Consider the following 19,702-nt stretch of genomic DNA (forward strand, 5'->3'; position numbering starts at 1 on the left):
TAATGGACTCTGTGTCCAGTTGGAGGAAGAGAGCCGGTTTAAGAAGCAAGTAGTGATTCACACACATAGAGCACATAGAAGATCAAATACAAAACAAAGCATTTAACGTGCTACTTTAATTACGATGTGATTTGAGAAACTGGTTAATTAAAAGATTTTAAGAAGAAGTTTATGATGTTCTACTTTAATGACAAAATAAACTACGTGATTAAAGTGGAAATGTCGAGATTGAAGTTGACATTTCGTGCTTTTTCCTCACTGTGTGCCTTTTTTCTCTGTACCCTAATAAGCTTTCATATGACACTTAGACAGTGGGCTTACAACTCGGCTTTTCACAGCGACTTTGATATGTGACTTCTCTTTTATTTCCGGCACTGTGCGATTTGTGAATGTGAGCTTTCAAGTTTCTCCAACACGCTATGTCACTCGATCAACTTCCTTTTGTTGATTATACCACGGTTTAATTAAGCAAATAGTATGTTTTTCATTTGCCTCCACTTGGTATTCGCTGAAATTCTTATATTTTCCCCCGTGCTTTTCCCATTGTCTTTTCACAGAAGGCTGAGTTTAAGGGCGATTTATATTCATTTGCATATTCAAAGAGGCGTAATTCTGGGAGGAGTTGGGGCTTTACATAATGCGCGTACACGAGCGTTAGTTTTCACGCAGATTGGGATTTATGTAGCAGAAGAACGTGGAAGTTGGAGTACGCACAGATTCCTGCATCTGGATTTTTCTGTGCGTAAGCACATTTCGGCTTTTGTGCTTACGCCATGTTATAGTGCAAGTTCTACGCACGGCGTTATACATGAGGCCCCTGGTGTTACAATTGTTAGCTCTCATATGCGACTGATATAGTGTGCTCTGTTTAAATCCCATGCCCAGTTAGTATGTTTGTGGCGTGTTGATTTTCTTTCTGTAGGTTTTTATCTGGGTGAGCTGGGTGTCATTACCCACCTTTAACATGTTGCACTAACAGGCAGCTCTAAACTGGCCTAGTATGGGGGTGTATGTAAGTGTGCATTGAGATGGCACCGTGTTTCCACCCAGCTGCCTACAACACTTCATTATATAAAATTTCCAAAAATGGGCAGTGAATGAAAACTTAATTGTTCCCTACTTTGTGATGAACTGGCTTCCTGCCTTGCAAGTTATGGTGCGGACATTGACTCCAGTTCATTGAAACCCTTGAATCAGAGTAAGTAAATATGAATAATAAATGAATGATTCACATCATTTTTGATTAGAAGTCATACGTTTTTGTAAAGTTAAATTCAATTTATTTTATTCGTGTGTAGCAGTATTCACTGAGTACAGACTCAGAGAACTTAGAAATGTTTACAAATATAATATAATAGTAGATTATTAAGTAATAATAAGATAAACACACACAAATTCAAATTGTAGTCAACCTTATTAATTGACATAAATAATGTTAATATAAAGTTCCAATAAGATAATAATTGAGATATTCCTGGTTAACAGATGAGAAGAAGACAACATACACCCCAATTTATCAGCATTACTCTAAGAAACAAACTTTGATAGGGGTAGTGGGGTCTACAGTCATCGGTCCTTACACTTATTCTATGTTAATTAATGTTGACTTATTTTTATCTTTTATTGTGTCTTCTATTTTTCTATTCATTTTGTAAAACACTTTGAGCTACATTTTTTTGTATGAATATGTGCTATATAAATAAATGTTGATTGATTGATTGATTGAAAGGCACAGTTCTGAACATCTACGCCAAATGACTTGACTGCCTGACCCCTGCAGGGCATTCATTCACCAATATCAAAAGTACTTTCCTGACAATAAAAAATGAAAATTAAATCTTTTCATTGAGATCCCAACAATACCAAGCCCTGCTTTAAATGAATAAACTTATTACTTTTCATATGCATTTTAAATGTACATATATGTATTAAAACACAGGATACAGCCTCTCAGTCTGTTTAATTTTACTGAAGAAAAGAATGGGCAGATATTATTCAGGGGCCTTCCCAACATTTATAATCTGTGCCCACCTGTGATACAATTCTTTCCCTTTTTTGATTTCATTTAACTTACCTATCCACCTGTATATCCAGTCCTGCTTAATCAAAGTACAGGGAACTGCGTTCTTACCCTGACAGCATCAGGCCTTAGTCATGAACCACCTGAGCAGGACAATCCACTGCAGATCACATTCATCCACACCCTTATTCAGAAGGGCCAGTTTAGAATCATGTAAGCAAGCTTTTTTAGTGTGAAAGAAAACTCAGACAACGACTGGGCCAATATATGAAGCCACTGTGCTAAAGCTATGAGGAAGTACTGCTAAAATACTGTGCAAAGGTCCCATTCCGAGATTATCCATCTGACCATTTTTTTAAACTGAACTTTTTTCTGTACAGGTTCACATGCAAATTGAGTTTATACTGGCAGCAGCTGGTATTAGGAATCAACCCTCAGTAACACTTGGCCAGTTTAGGGTTAGCCCCTCTTTCTAATAAGAAGCCCATGTGAATGCACTAAAACAAGTAAGTTCCACACAGAAGGTATACCAGTTAGGAGTGAGATTAGGAACCAAATGCTGTATCATTGAATCACTATTTGTTGTACAACTGTGCTTCAAAAATATGTGCAGTGTGCCTTTTTAGATGAACATAGCAGGTGACACCTGATGCTGCCAGTATAGGCTTTGCCCCAATAAATCCTGAAATGAATTTAAGCCAGTTTGACTATTAAAAGGACAGTTTTCTTAAAGGCAAATGCATAATGAATTACTCCTAACTACACGGATTAATGGACCAATAGTTCATCTTTTTGTGCTCCATTGCTTTCAGAAATAATACTCTCCAAATGTGTCTATAGACATGCTTCCTATGGAACATGAGTGGTCCTTAAAATAAGTGGTTTAATTGTTATTTATAAATCAGTGTTTTTATTTAAAAAAATTTTTACTGCAAAAATCATATGCTGTCATGCACATATACTGTAGTCCTATATAAATAAAATAATTCACAAACTGAAACTCTGTTTTCCTCCTTTAATAAACAAAAAGTAAACGTTCTCATCTGTTCATACAGTTTTTCTGTTTAGTGTCAGTACAATTTACAGGGTATTTAAGGCTTTAAGGTTATGTTGTTTGGAATTTTTATCCTGGTTTCAGAGCCAAGGGCATGTTTGTTTGAAATGACCACCATTCTGGTGGGCCTCTTACTCCACTTTTTAAATAATTTTGAAAGGAAGTACATTTCGGTATTTCAAAATAATGATTAGCTTATGTTCATGGCAGAGACAGAAGAAACACAGTGAAATAAAAAAAATACAAAATGTATGCAGCAGGCTTTTATGTTCCTTCTTTTTTAACACAGACAGAAAATATTAAGATAGTAGAATTTAGCACAGAACTAACAATGTTCAGTTCTATGAATAATGGGACATTTTGCTGGCAGTTGTGGTATGCAAGCAGATTATATTACCATCACCCTGTCTAATCTTCAGTTAACTCCCCATGCTCAGATCTCCTTCAAAGTAAATACATTTAGCTCAGTAAAATAATTAGAGTTTGGAAGTCGTCTGCCCAATAAAGATGGGGCTCCCCTTGCCTGAATATGGATTGGTATAGCCACTTGCTGAAGCACTTTTTCTGGCTTTACTGAGACATTGTCTGACCATGAAAAACAGCACATCGACAAAGAGCTCGAAGAACTCTGCCAGTGTGCAGACAGAAAATCCCACCCAGAGACCAATCAGTCCTCCCATATTGGAAATAACATCAATCTCCTAGAAAAAGAGGAAAAAGTTTGTTTATGTATTTGACCTTCAGAATTTATTTTACTATTACACTATTACACTTTTCTCATTTCTTTTCACTGTTACTTTATTTGCTATTATTAAATGGTGGAAAGACTTATTCTCTTGCAGCGTGTCTGAATCTTTAAAGCATTTCTTGTTTTTATCCTGCAGAGATTTATAGGAAAATCATTTTCTCTTTATATGATACTTTTGTAATTCTGTACTTACAGTGAGAGAGGGCTCCTCTTCAATCTGTTCATAATTTAGTTGTTGATAGTACACCACCACTTTTACTAAATTATCCCTTTAAAAAAAAAGATGAAAGCTTACCATAGGATAATTTTAAGCTCAGTTATGCTTTTTATTTGTTTTTTTTGGGGGGGCATCCAATCTAATCACTTGCATTTGACTTATTAAACAGTTTTGTACGATAGACAACTTATTCCAACTGTTTTTTTATTTATTCTGCTACTGACATTTTTCCAGACCGTATGCATTAATTGCCATCTCCTTATTGTCATTTTCACCCAGAGATTCCCAGACAGGGGTTCATATTCCTCTTTTATGGTTCCTTTCGTCATTTTTGATTCTATTTGTTATATTAACATTGTTGATCATTTACTTTCTATGTGTCTATGTATCTTCTACTGCTGTATTTTGTGGGTGGTTTCTTAACAGGCAGGGCCACCTGCCCATCACCATCGACGGACTGCTCTCAGCCCTATAAAGGCTGAAGAAAACCCCCAGTCCCATGTGGTAAATTGTATTCACTGGCATTGGTGAGCTTTTGTGATTGTTATTATAGTGTTTGATGAATTGTCTGTTTTCTGACCATTCTCTGGATTTTTATATTGGGATTTCTTTGCCCATGTCTTACCTGTTTTTCAAAGGGCTATTATTTTTGTGCTCTTCAGGGCTTTTGTTCTATTTTATAAAGATTCTTTGTCTTCAGGTTGACTAATTCATCTGCTTGTGGGGCTTTTGGTTACTGTTTTCAGGACTTTATGCTCATGTACTCTCAAGTTCATGACACTTATATAGGAGTAAAGTGGAAGGATTAATGCTGGCTGAATAGTATGTTAAACACACTATTTACAATTAAGTGAAATTCATCAACCTACGTCGGTAGCTTCCGATCAGATTTGGGTTCAATGCAGCATTTGAGAAATAGGTGTGAGGTTTTAGTAGGACTATCTCTTACACTCATGTACAACCCCAATTCCAATGAAGTTGGGATGTTGTGTAAAACATAAATAAAAACAGAATACTGTACAATGATTTGCAAATCCTTTTCAACCTATATTCAATTGAATACACTACTAACACAAGATATCTAATGTTCAAACTGATAAACTTTATTGTTGTTTAGCAAATCTTCACTCATTTTGAATTTGATGCCTGCAACACGTTCCAAAAAAAGCTGGGACGGGGCAGTAAAAGACTGGGAAAGTTGAGGAATTTTCAAAAAACACCTTTTTTGAACATTCCACATGTGAACAGGTTAATTGGAAACAGGTGTTTGTCATGATTGGGTATAAAAGGAGCATCCCTAAAAAGCTCAGTCGTTCACATGCAAGGATAGGGCAACGTTCACCACTTTGTGACCAACTCTGTGGGCACACGGACAACATCATCCAGCAGTTTAAGAACAACGTTTCTCAATGTACAATTGCAAGAAATCTAGGGATTTCATCATCTACTGTCCATAATATCATCAAAAGATTCAGAGAATCTGGAGAAATCTCTGCACGTAAGCGGCAAGGCCGAATACCAACACTGGATGCCCGTGACCTTCGATCCCTCAGGCGGCATTGCATTAAAAACCGACATCATTCTATAAAGGATATTACCACGTGGGCTCAGGAATACTTCAGAAAATCATTGTCAGTTAACACAGTTCTCCGCTATATCTACAAGTGCAAGTTAAAACTCTACCATGCAAAGCGAAAGCCATATATCAACAACACCCAGAAACGCTGCCGGCTTCTCTGGGCCCGAGCACATCTGAGATGGACTGACGCAAAGTGGAAAAGTGTGCTGTGGTCTGACAAGTCCACATTTCAAATTGTTTTTTTAAATCATGGACATTGTGTCCTCCGGGCCAAAGAGGAAAAGGACTATCCGGAAAGTTATCAGCTCAAAGTTTAAAAGCCAGCATCTGTGATGGTATGGGGGTGTGTTAGTGCCCATGGCATGGGTAACTTGCACATCTGTGAAGGCACCATTAATGCTGAAAGGTACATACAGGTTTTGGAGCAACATATGCTGCCATCCAAGCGACGTCTTTTTCAGGGACATCCCTGCTTATTTCAGCAGGACAATGCGAAGCCACATTCTGCATGTGTTACAACAGCGTGGCTTCGTAGTAAAAGAGTGCGGGTACTAGACTGGCCTGCCTGCAGTCCAGACCTGTCTCCCATTGAAATTGTGTGGCGCATTATGAAGCGCGAAATACGACAACGTAGACCCAGGACTGTTGAGCAACTGAAGTTGTGCATCAAGCAAGAATGGGAAAGAATTCCACCTACACCTTCAACAATTAGTGTCCTCAGTTCCCAAATGCTTATTGAGTGTTGCTAAAAGGAAAGATGATATAACACAGTGGTAAACATGGCCCTGTCCCAGCTATTTTGGTACGTGTTGCAGGCATCAAATTCAAAATGACCGAAGATTTGCAAAACAACAATAAAGTTTATCAGTTTGAACATTTGATATCTTGTCTTTGTAGTGTATTCAATTGAATGTAGGTTGAAAAGGATTTGCAAATCATTGTATTCTGTTTTTATTTACGTTTTACAATGTGCCAACTTCATTGGAATTGGGGTTGTACTGCATAATCATACATTTACAAAGGGTTTTGTGAATGAGACCTTCATATTTAAGAGTATGCCAAAATAAATGTTTTTTTCCTAAAGTGGTAAAACACCAGAGTAAGAAAGGCTTAAGATGTTATATTTGAAGTTTACTTCTTTAAAATATCAAGTACTACTAAAAACATATATCGTGCTTCATGCAATTATGTCAGTATATTATGAAAAACTAAACTAAAGTGAAAAATGTGCTTAATGTTTCAAAAATGACTCACAATGGTGAGAAGCATAAAAACCTGGCTTGTGAGCAAAAGGCAACAAAAGTTCTTTATACATGGAAGCTATTTACTTAAAGAAAATGAAATAACAAAGGTGCTGAAAAGAGCAGAAAAGGAGGTCCCAGAAAGGCAATCCTAAGGCAAACGAGTCCCAGTACACAATCCAGAAATTCGAAATCCAAAAACAGTTGCAAACATTATAAAACAACTGGCTTAAAGCAAAGAAAAAAACACCTCAAATAGCTTAAATTAAAATACTGCTTGAGCTCCTTCCTTTTCTGCTTTAAATAGCCAGGGAGAGGCTAAGGATCAGCTATGCCAGGGTGGCCCTGCCTCTTGGGGAATCACCCACAAAGTACATGGAACATTAGGATATTTAAAGAAGCAATACATAATGATAAACACAATAGAGATTACACAAAATGTGAAAAATAGTTAAAAAGTAACACTAGCAACAATAAAACATGAAATATACACGTATTTAGACTGTAATATAACAATATAACATAGTTATTAAACAATAATATTTTAACTTACATTTATACTTATTATAAATAATTTAGGGTTTAAGCACATCGGAAACCAGCTGTTAGTTAAATGACTAAAGCCTGATTTTCTTTCATGGTCATGCATATGCAGTGGCTCACCGTATCTGCTGAGGACTATCTGCAATGACTCCTATCTGACCACCCATCTCTTTCAAATCTTCAGAAAATTTTTCCTAGTAAAAAGATAAATACTGTATAGGAAAGAGTACGTGGCAGAGAAATTGGCCAGCATGTTTCATAGACTGTTCAGAATACTCTCAAATGTAATATTCACGATTAACCTTAAGAAATTAGTCACATTTTCATTTTCATCACCTAGTAAACTAGTAATTAGTTTAGTGACCAAAAAAAAACAAAACCTCTGCGTTACTAGCACAAGAGAGTGAAAAGATTTTATACTCTTACTTTTCTTTGGTACTAAAAATTGTACTTCATAAGACTAAGGGAATAGTTTCAAAACCCACTGAAAGAACTTTGTCACTCTAGGATGTGCTTCATCTACTTGTCATTGGACCTTAATGCAAAGAAGAGTGACTGCCCTGCCTCCCCCGTGTGTGAAGCATTTACATTGGGGTTGGATTTATTTCCTGGGTGCAGAAGTTACTTTAAAATCAGCCTTTCTTGGCTCCAGTCCCCCCTTTGAATGTTTCTCTTACCAAATATACTAAAGTATGTTGAATCTAATCTGATCTTTAACATTTTGAAAGTACAATGCACATGACTTTAAAGTAAGCTCCATTTGGTAATGGAAGACTGAAAAAAGTGAAAACATGATCACGTTCTGATGTATGTACTCACAATAAAGGCTGTCGATGGCCACTGTGACCCAGACACTGTCAACTGGTATAACTCCTCTCTGAAATGATAATATGTAAAGTTAAGATGTCATCCATTTACAGCAAAGACTCTGAAAGATACTCTACTCATTTCACATCATTTAACTGGTAAATACATACATTTGACTTAGGTCTCTATTTCTTTACTAGCTGGAAATTGAATTTGCTTCTCTGTTTTATTAGTATCTTGAGAGTGACTTTTTAAAACACTTTTTAAAAATTTAATGTAAAACATTTTTGAAAGAAATATTATACTGTAGTGCTGGCCTTTTTGACATTTTGGGTTTGGGTAATCCACCTGAAACTAAGCATGTTTGTGCTCAGCCAGTATTGGATAGGAGACCATCTAGGAAAAGCTTGGATTTCTGCTGGAAGAGATGATGCTGAGGCCATCATGGGATGCCTACTCTGTGGTCTGTGTTTGGATCCCACTGCGCCTGTGCAGTGACAAGGACACTCTGCAGAAAAAATGGTGCCATCCTTCATATAAAATGTAAAACCAATGTTCTGATTGGGGCATCCTTCAAAAAGAGTAGGGTGGATTAAAGTGCCCACCACAGCCTAATCGTTCTGGTCTCCAAATCATCCCCTGTCCTTTATTGGCTAACTTCCTCTCTCAGCCCTTATACTATATAATAGCTAATGTGTCATGAGCGTACTGGCACAAAATATCTGCTGTTGCATCGTCCAGGTGAATGTTACACATTGATGGTGGATGAAGTGGTTCCCCCGGTCTGTTTGAGTAGTGAAAAAATCACATTTATTGTTATTGGGACAATAGAAAAGTAGTCCAGTGTCATAATGTCAAAATGTATGTAGAGGTCTGAGCTGTACATATCCTCATTCACCAACATATTTAAAGAAATTGAAATATTGTTAAGTTATGGAACGTATTTAGTGTGTCGAGTAATGCATGTTGTTGAAGGTCTTCCTGGATGAGCCACATTTTAAATCATGTTGAGGCACAAAAAAACTATCTTCTGTTGCTGCTCACTTTTAACAAAACTACCTACAACTAGACGTGGGAATAACAACACATTTGTAAAGTATTGCTTTCTGTCCTTGGTGTCTAGTCCTTCTTCTTATTCAAAGTCAGGGAAAAGCAAATGTTTATAGTGATCTAGCTGATTACCCAGTGGCTTCGCTCACTGAGTGCAAAGGAAAAAATAAAATGCAGTATTAATAAAATAAGTTATTAAGCAGTAAAACATTTTGATAAAAGAATTTGAAGAACATATAAGAAGCGTATAAATTATTAACAGTAAAACATTTCCATAAGAGAATTTGAATGATATAGAAGAAGTGTATAAATTATTAAACAGTAAAACATTAACATATAAGAAGTAAAGATACATTGAGTACTACTGCAGTGGTTTCGGGTAAACTACCTGCTTGACAACCTTGCACTACGTGCCTGTGTTTTAAGAGAAAAATAATTCTGAGAAATGTGGACGCTGCGCTTCCATGCTTAATGGACAGAAGGTCCAAACAATTTCCAATTCCAATACTTTACATGAAGAGATCGGTACATATTCTTAGATTTAAACCCTCCATCTTCTTAAAAGAATTCATCACAAAAGCAACCTTGAATGTTGCGGGATTTAAGTGACCTGAACTCACCTAAGGGACAGTAAGTAGCCGTGCTCCGCAGTTTACCAAGAGAGTCACGCTTCAATGGCGCTGATTACACTAATTTGCAAAGATTTCCACTGTCCAATGAGCCGACGGGGCACTTGAAGTGTCACAAACGGTGTGAAAAGAGAGGATGCTGCCCAAAACTGCGAAGCTGTCAATCCGGCAGAGCAGCCCAACATTCTGTGCCTTCCAGCATCCACTTTGTTGTTACGACCCCTCACCGCTGAAGGTGGTCTTCTACACCTCGGCGCAGTTAAGTAGAAAGACGCAAAGCCGTTTTCTTCATCTCTTGTACTATCAAGTACTGCCAATTAAATAAAAGTTAGAATGTGGCAGTTTCCGCGACAGTCACTTGGACGAATAAATAAAACTTCTCTGTCAGAACGCGCCTGGCGGTGGACAGCTCAGCACTGGAGTCCACAGAGGAGGGCTGGGAGATGGTGACACGGGGCGCACTTCTATGGGATAGATCGGCGTGGTTCTGTTTACTTCTTTTCAAAATCAGTAAAATAAGTCTCGCACAAATAATAACAATTCATAAAGACGATATAAAAATGGCGTCCACAAACGAAGTGATTAGTTCCTTTATTATAATATGTTCTGTGGTCATACGTAATTTCCGTTTCACGTGGACATACGCAATTTCTGTTTCAAACGTGAAAAGAATTTTACTGGTGGTATTTGCGTGGCCTGTCAAGCACTTATGCTGCATTCTTCATTTGCATAAAGAATGCTCTCAGAGCAGCGCCAAGCATGTAAGTTTGTGGAGTACAGTGATTCAGGTAGAACAAGAATAAAATGCCCTGTTTTTGAGCCTTCTTATCCTACTCAAAACTGAAACAATTAGATATGTTAGGCTTGGAGAAAACAGAATGGTACTGTGACTGAAATATCTATTTCTACATTTCTTTTTTTATTTTCAGTTCTGTTTTTCTTTACCCCATTTTATACATTTAAATGAATTATTTAGTTATAAATATTATAATTACATTAAGATATAAAAAGCAAAATAAATTATTGTAAGGCAACCTGAACACTGACAATCACTTACTGGCACTGCAGCGGACAGTTGCAAGGCAGCATGTCATGAGCAAACTTGTATTCATAGAGCTCCAGACACTCACCTAAGGATCAGAAGAAAAGGCAATAGTGAAAATCCCCCAAATGAATGGACTAGTGATATTCAGAAAATAAAGGTCTCCATTTGCGAGTGTACACAATGGTATACGGGAGTTTTACAGTAGTTTTAACCACTATTAAGTCTTCCTGCTTTAAATACTAAGAACTGAGTTTGTTGTTTTTCTTGACGTATCATCCATTAATGGAGTATAATGGCATTTCAATATCAGTTTTTACATATTTTTCGCATCAGCTCTTGTATTTTAGCTACATTTTATTATACTCTGTGAGAGATAATTTAAATGCTGTGAGCCTGGCCTTTTTAGGGAATAACAGTAAAAGCAAATAAAATCAGTCATTTTATAACCTGCTTAGTCCTGAGCAGGGTCATTGGGGGGTGCTGGAGCCTATCCCAGCTAGCACTGGGCACAAGGCAGGAACAAACCCTAAACAGGGCACCAGTCCATCACAGAAGGCAAAAATGTTTTACTTATTAACACAATCCACTTGAATAATAGTTCAATTGTTATAACATTCACAAAACATTTCTAGGACATTCAGGTAAAAATGTTTTGTCTTTTTTGTGCAACTATATCTTGACTTTCAGAAATCATTTTATAAGGTGCCAAATGAGAGGTTGGACAACAAACTAAAAGAAGTAGGAGTTCGGGGTGTTTTGTGGAGATGGGTGCAAAATTGGCTCAGACACAGGAAGCAGAGGGTTGTGGTATGAGGAACCTTATCAGAAATTGGTGATATTAAGAGTGGTGTCCCTCAGTTTCAGTGTTATTCGCTGCTGTTTTAAATATATATAAATGATTTGTATAGGTATATAAATAACAAGCTGGTTAAGTTTGCAGATCATACCAAGCTAGGTGGATTGGCAGATAATCTAGAATCTGTCGAATGTTTACAGAGGTACTTGGACAGTAAATCGGTTTGGGCAGATTTGTGGATTAAATTTAATTTATCTATGTAAATGTAAAGTATTACACATAGGAGGTAAAAATGTTAGGTTTGAATATGCAATGGGAGGTCTGAAAATCGAAAGTACGCCTTATAAGAAGAATTTAGGAGATGGTCTCCAAGATACCAAAAGGACAGCAGTGCTGGAAAAATTCCAGAGAAGACCAACTAGACTGATTCCAGGGCTATAGTGGATGGGTTATAAGGTAAAATTAAAAGAGCTGAGTCTTTTCAGTTTAAGTAAAAGAAGATTAAGGGGAGACATGACTGAAGTGTTTAAAATTATGAAGGGAATTAGTCTAGTAGATCCCAGCAGTTGCTTTAGATAGATAGATAGATAGATAGATACTTTATTAATCCCAAGGGGAAATTCACATAATCCAGCAGCAGTATACTGATACAAAGAAACAATATTAAATTAAATAGTAATAAAAATGAAAAAATGAAAAAAATAAAAATAAAAAAGCAGACAATAACTGAGTAATGTTAGCATTTACTCCCCCGGGTGGAATTGAAGAGTCGCATAGTGTGGGGAAGGAACGATCTCGTCAGTCTGTCAGTGGAGCAGGACGGTGACAAAAGTCTGTCACTGAAGCTACTCCTCTGCCTGGAGATGACACTGTTCAGTGGATGCAGTGGATTCTTCATGATTGACAGGAGTTTGCTTAGCGCCCGTCGCTCTGCCACAGATGTTAAACTGTCCAACTTTAACCCTACAATGGAGCCTGCCTTCTTAACAAGTTTGTCCAGGTGTGAGGCGTCTTTCATCTTTATGCTGCCACCCCAGCACACCACCACGTAGAAATGGGCACTCGCCACAACCGTCTGGTAGAACATCTGCAGCATCTTACTGCAGATGTTGAAGGATGCCAACCTTCTCAGAAAGTATAGTCTGCTCTGACCTTTCTTACATAGAGCATCGGTATTGGCAGTCCAGTCCAATTTGTCATCCAGCTGCACTCCCAGATATTTATAGGTCTGCACCCTCTCGCACACAATCACCTCTGATGATCACAGGGTCCATGAGGGGCCTGGGCCTCCTAAAATCCACCACCAGCTCCTTGGTTTTGCTGGTGTTAAGAAAGAGTTCATCAAGAACATGGGGACACAGTTGGAAACTTCTTAAGGGTAAATTTTGCAGAAACAGTCGAAGGTTTTTCTTTGCACAGAGAACCATAGACACATGGAATAAGTGACCGAGAAGTATGGTAGACAGTAGGACTTTAGAGACTTTCAAAACTTGACTTGATGTTATTTTAGAAGAATTAAGTGGATAGGTCTGGAGAGCATTGTTGGGCTGAATGGCCCGTTCTCATCTAGATTGTTCTAATGCTCTTGTTATCTGACTTGTCTTCATTGTTAGTATGGCACTTCAGATTGGATAAAAGTTAGTTGACCCATGGAGTCAGATCTGAAGAAAAGGGTTGGCATGGCATCTCTTGAAACCAAAAGTTTTGCAGAGCATCTTTCATAACCCATACACTGTCAGTGGGGACATTGTCATGAAGCAGGAAGGGAATCATCAACAACTTTCCTCACAACTGTTTCCTGACTGCAGTAAACATCAGAGTAAATCGGTATAACTGGTCATGTGGGCCTTTTGAAGCATGTAATCAATATGGACTACACTTTCGACATCATAAAAAATTGTATAAATGATCTCATTGGTACTGGGTGTTAGAGATCCTTCTTGCTGTCATTATTTTCATTGTTGTTAGGATTCTGGCTCATAGTGATTCTCTTTGCAACATTTGATGTGGTGATGGCTCATTTTAGAAGTCAAAATGCTGTACACCCATCTTGTCCAGGTTTTTTTCGAGTTTAATTATTCATGAAGCCCAGATTGATCTGACCCATAACTATTCCCTGTAGTGTATGTTGTATTATTCAACATCACATTTCAGTTATCCATTATGATGATTTACACCACTGTGCTAACATTTTCTTCTGTCACTGATGATGTGGCCTGTCCAGACATTGAGGCTGTTAAAAAGACATGTAGGGTAGATTTCTCAACCTTTGTGAACTTGGGAGCCATACTTTATCTTTTTAAGTTTCTTGATGATCCACAGACAGTATTTGAAGAGAGTGGGGTTTTTCCCCTTCATCAGTCAAGTGTGATTAGAAGAGAAGGAGGGTCCCATTGGTGAAACAAGAGTAGAAAAATATCAGGCAGCATTGTTGCTTTGGTGGCCTGGGGTGTACCACATTTGACAATAAATCTGAGATAAACTGATTACACTACATTTTTTATCACTGCATAGCCTGTTGTCCACCTGCATATCATCATTAAATTCACAATTATAATCAACATTCAGTGTTAAGTGCTTTTTTAAGTAAAAAAAAAAACAAAGAGGAAATGAAAAAGAAAAAAAAAACAGTGCAAATTAGCTGACGGAACCAAGCTATGACTGAACAGAATAAAACACATTTTTTTTCTATAGTTGATGGAGATGCTATTTTTCAGAATGTGATAGGAAGAGAACAGAGTGGTGCTTTTGAGTGAGTAAAAATATTTAGTAACTTTTTTTGTAGACATTCATTTAAATCCATTGTGTTTTGAGGCTGTATTCATTTTAAGTTTTTAATGCTTATGAGAGATGAGGTTTTTAGCAGTTTTTAGCTTTGAATGAATCAACTTTCAATCACTTTTGTAACATTTCTGAATATGGCTTTAATACAGAGTTTTAATGCAAAGTTTTTCTCACCAACACCACTAAAGACTGTAGTTAGTTAGCAGCAAAAATATTAACCCCTGGTAAAAAAGTGCAAATATTGTATACAGAAAACTAACTACTTAGTGAAATAGTACTTCTGATACATCTGATTAACCAATGGCACTCTAACTGAGGCCCATTCATTTAGAAAATTTCCTGGGCAGGTAGCACAGCTAGTAGATCAATACAATCTGCCCCAGTTGACTTCTCAGTATTCATAGTCAAAAGCACATAAGAAAATTAACAAGATAAAAATGGATGCAAAGTAATACGCATATCAATTTGATTCTTGTCTTAGGTGACTTCACAGCACAATGCTTAGCACTGCCACATAATAGTTCCATGTCAGTGGTTTTGACCACCTAGTCAGTCTTAACCTAGTCAGTGAATGTGGAGTATGCACCTTCTTACTTGTGTGTTAGGACGCTGTTGTTTTCTTCCTTAAGCTTGTGTTTTAAGTTAATTCTCTACAAGTGAGTGTCAATGTGTGCATCCTACCGTGTACTGGCATCTCATCCAGGGCTGATTCCTGCCACAAACTTCGACCCCCTCATGACTTTTAGCTGGATTGAACAGGTCTAAAATCAATGATTTGATGATTCTAACAAATTCTTTAAATCCTTATGAATCTCATGAATATCAAGGGGATTTCTAGAAACCTTTTGGTTACATTTTCAGGCCTTGCTATCCTTCCTTTTATTTACTCAGATATACTGTATCAATACTTACTGATTCCTACAGCACTCAGGTTACACTTGGGATATGGCAGTCCCTTAGGAGGAGCAAATTCCCAGTGAATGCAACCACAATTTTCCATGATATGTTGTTGTGCGCATGTGCGCTTGCAGGACTAAAATACAAATACACATAAAAAAACATTAATATAGAATATAATATGTCTTTAACATTATTGCAGGCATAATGCATTGGAGTAGTGTGCTGCTTACCACTTTTGCCTTTATGTTGGTTGGGTTTCACTTTTTAAAGGATGCCCCTTAATTCACTTTTATAAGGAAGGTCCATCATGCCATCTCCGTGAAGAGCTGCTTCCTAATCTATGTGTTTTATACCAAATCTTTGTGTAAAATAGTAAAGCCCCTCACCTCACGTGTGTACCTGGATCCATAAGCATCATGGTAAAAGTTTCGGATTCCCTCCCCATTTGTGCAGTGGCTTCCATATGGAGATTTCAGTCTTTTAATCTGAACCTGAAGGGTAGGATGACCATATTTATTCATCTTCTGTATTCAAGGTGCAACACAGCTAAAGACACTTATAAGAAGAGAGTTAATCTGCCTTGTCTGCTCATGAGATGCTTACCTTCATAATACCAATATCAGTCTCTGCTCCCGGGGGTATGTTGACACCTTCATCTTCTGGGAAAGGTGTGGCAGCATGATCATGAATGAGCAGCCTAATGCCTGCAGAGTGTGTAATGTCCTTTACATATTCAATCTGCTGGATGAAGAGTTCCAAGTGAAGTCCTACAGAAAATATATTCCCATTTTATTGCGGTTGAAAAACAAAAGCAGCTTTGCAAATCCTGTAAAAAACTCTGTATTTTTATTGAACTCTTCTTCATGGTTAGATTAACTTTCAGTGAAAATACAGCATACATTTATTAAAGAGAGGATAACAGTGTATCCCAGTTTTGTGTCTGTGCTATGCACTAATAAGACTAAGGTCAAGGCTTCTGGTATGAACTCTGACTGGACCTATTAGTTTATTATTATTTTCATAACGTCTCCAACAACGTAAAAAGAGCTATTCACATTACTGTACAGCTTCTAATAAAAATAATAACACATTTTATTTATACAGCACCTTTACCATGATCAAGGCGCTTATCTGCTGCAGCCTACTTGCCTTAGGATTCAGTTAGTACTACGTAAAACTATTTTTCCCTTTGCAATTGTCTTCCCCAAATATAGACCCTAATCCTCTTTGCACCTTAGACATCTTTGTCTGTTCTGTGTCTCTGACAATACTTTCAGATCTGAATATGGATCCAATGAGACTTACCATACATGAAGCCTGCCTTGCTGGTGTTCAAGACTTCACTGCTGATGGGATTTCCTTTGATATCTGTTGACTTCTGGGAGTTAAATGTGTAGCAATTTCCAAATTTGTAGTTGAAGAAACCAGAAAAGTAACTTGAAAAGCAAGGAAAAAGTCAAGACACATGGACAGAGCATCAGTATTCTGCATAAAAACAGCCCTGAGATACGGCTATAGACATCCAACAAATGTGCTTTATGCTTTTTCATCCAACGTTGTTTTGATGTGTCCATCTATCATCACCACATGAATAAGTAGAAGTAGCACAATAATTACCTTTGGAATTGCTTTATGTTTAATGTTTTGAAACTGGACACTATCCCATTTATAGTTATAGTTATAGTTGTTTTCCTATTTCTAGCCCTCACAGAGTCATAAAGTGCATCTACAGCATTGTACTTTATAACTCACCACCTTAGCTGATGGGGGTCACTACTGTAATAATATTCTTTGCTGCACTGTACTAAAATATTCCTCTATTATACAATACTTATTATCCATCTTAATAAAAGGATAAGTATCTGTTTTTCTGTCTGTGTGTCGGTCTTGTTGCTATGTCTCTGTCTTTCCAAAAAGGTGGCACATTTTTAGTAATACAATCCATTGCATTTGTCATTCCAACAGATGTTACATCACAAACATTAACACTGCTTTTATAAATCCTGTACTAAATGCTATATAACAGAGACATATACATAGCATGGTGCACTGCAAATGTTAACTCTGAGGTCTACGTTGATTACTCAGATTTCATCTTGTCCTAGATAAAGTTATAATTCTATAAGACACCCAAACAGACTACATACCTTGTATTACACTCTTGACCATGAAAATTGCAAAATATTAACATATCATCTAGCTGGTGTCCAATTTCAATTTTTTCCTTGTCTGACAATTGATTGAACTCCGAGGCAAACTTATTAAAGGCATAAGCATAATTCATAATCTCTTGTGAAGCATTAGAAACTGTGGCATTTCTGCGATGAGACTGCTCCAAACCAGAGTCCTGCTAGAAACAAAAATGAGCATTTGAAAGACAGTAATGTACAATTGTTATCTTTAATGTGAAAAAAAACTACATGCATGTGTCCATTGTGTAATACTAATATACTAAAAAGATGTGCCATGCAAGATTGAGTTGTTTCCTTCTGATAAAGTAAGCACACTACCTTGTAAAAGAACTATAGGCACATGAGTAGCAATATTGTACTGTTTTTGATGAACAGATGATGGCTTCATGAGCCTGCATAATAGGTCATTTTTGATGTTGTTTTTACACACATTAAATTCAGTTTATTCTTGTACAGTGCTGTTGAAAAACGTTTTAGAATGATTGCATAAATGTACAAATGCTAACAATTAACAGAGAATTGCTGAACTATGTACTATACAAGGACTGAAATATAATTAAAGAAATAATAATGTAAATATTCATAAACCTTAGCTGAAATGTGTTAGACATCTTTAAATGTGAAGATCCAACTAGTAAAAGATCTGGTCCTTGAAGACGAAAACAATGGCTACCAGCAAAAATTAACCACCAGGGTGTCCATTTTCCTTAGTATAATCAAAGTGAGCATTGTATCCCTCCTGAAGCAACAGTTACATTTGCACTGCAATATTTGAACATTCGTAGCTGTATTGGAACACCAGATCCTTTGAAATACACTGATCACACTTGAGCTGTAAGAGTATAAAACTTGTAATAAACATTGTATCTATTACTGTAACAACAGATCTTGTCTCGAAACATCATATTCCTACTTTTCCCCCTAATGTTCATGCACTTTCCAAAGCCATTACACAAGCCAGTATTCAAAAAATTGATAGTGTATGCACATTCTTCACCAGAAGAGACCAAGACACACAGCGAGCCCCATTATTACCATGGTAAAGCACTAGTTTAAACAGACACTATCAAAAACAATGCGTCTAGCATTTGTGTAAATTAGGGACATCACAGTAGATTTCAATAAATCACTGTGAGCCAACATCAATTTATACAGTATGTAGTTACAGTAACAACATGCCTTCTATTTGTCTTGGAACACTGGGTTCACACTTGATCAGAAGTATACACACATTTTAAATGCAGTGTCCAAAAATAAAGAGGTGTACAGCTCATGAATACTGTATATTCAATAATATCTTAAACTGGCAGTCAATATCATGTCAAAATATTCTTCACAAAATACATGTGTTAAGGGGCCTGATGGAGCAAGATGTGAATCAATCCTGAATGGGATGCCTGTTCATCACAGAGCTCATAAAGGAACAATTTAGGATTACTAGTTTGTCTATCATGATCATCTTTGGGGTGTATGAGGAAACCACAATAACTTTAAAATTCTATACAGACCTAGTGACATTAATTAATCAAACCCAGATCTGTCTAGCCTCTGTGCCACCCGTAACTTACACAAAAACAGACAAAAGCAAATTAAGCAGTGATGTACAATTAAGCAAGAATAGTAATGCTTGAACAGTATATGAACATCTATTAGCTTGCATACTGAAAATATCCACCCATTCATTTTTTATCCTGTTACTGGATTGTGGTGAACCAGTGGCTATCAGTGGAAGCATTGGACATAAAGTTGTAATAAGCCCTTGACAGGATGTCAGTCCATCACCAAACAAACACACCAATGCGTCAGTTAACTTGACATGCATCTCTCTATGGTATGGGAGAAAATTAGAATACTACAAAGAAATATTTATTTCCATATATCTGAGCTATAGTATATTATGAAATAATTTCAATTAATAAAAATACTATATATTTTTAAATATACATTTTATATAAACTCCATTTTCATCAAAAGTAGAACATAAGAGTCCGCACATGTTCCAAGAACACCAAACCTTTGGTAAACACAAACTGAAGCATTTTATTTGAACAAGGTCACACACCTGTAAGGAGCTGGTCATGAAGAAGCTCTTATTGA

General features: G+C 36.9%; 1 long non-coding RNA gene across 1 annotated transcript; it reads right to left on the reverse strand.

Moving 5' to 3' along the window:
• Window positions 1–3,020: 3,020 nt before the first annotated feature.
• On the reverse strand, window positions 3,021–10,386 carry LOC120536037. Its single transcript, XR_005635001.1, has 5 exons — window positions 9,880–10,386; window positions 8,222–8,279; window positions 7,523–7,596; window positions 4,016–4,091; window positions 3,021–3,775 (listed from the first exon to the last, which is right to left on the reverse strand). It is a non-coding gene; the product is annotated as an uncharacterized LOC120536037 (long non-coding RNA).
• Window positions 10,387–19,702: the final 9,316 nt, after the last annotated feature.

Source organism: Polypterus senegalus, chromosome 9 (assembly GCF_016835505.1).
Source record: "Polypterus senegalus isolate Bchr_013 chromosome 9, ASM1683550v1, whole genome shotgun sequence".
Taxonomy (NCBI): Eukaryota; Metazoa; Chordata; class Cladistia; order Polypteriformes; family Polypteridae; genus Polypterus; species Polypterus senegalus.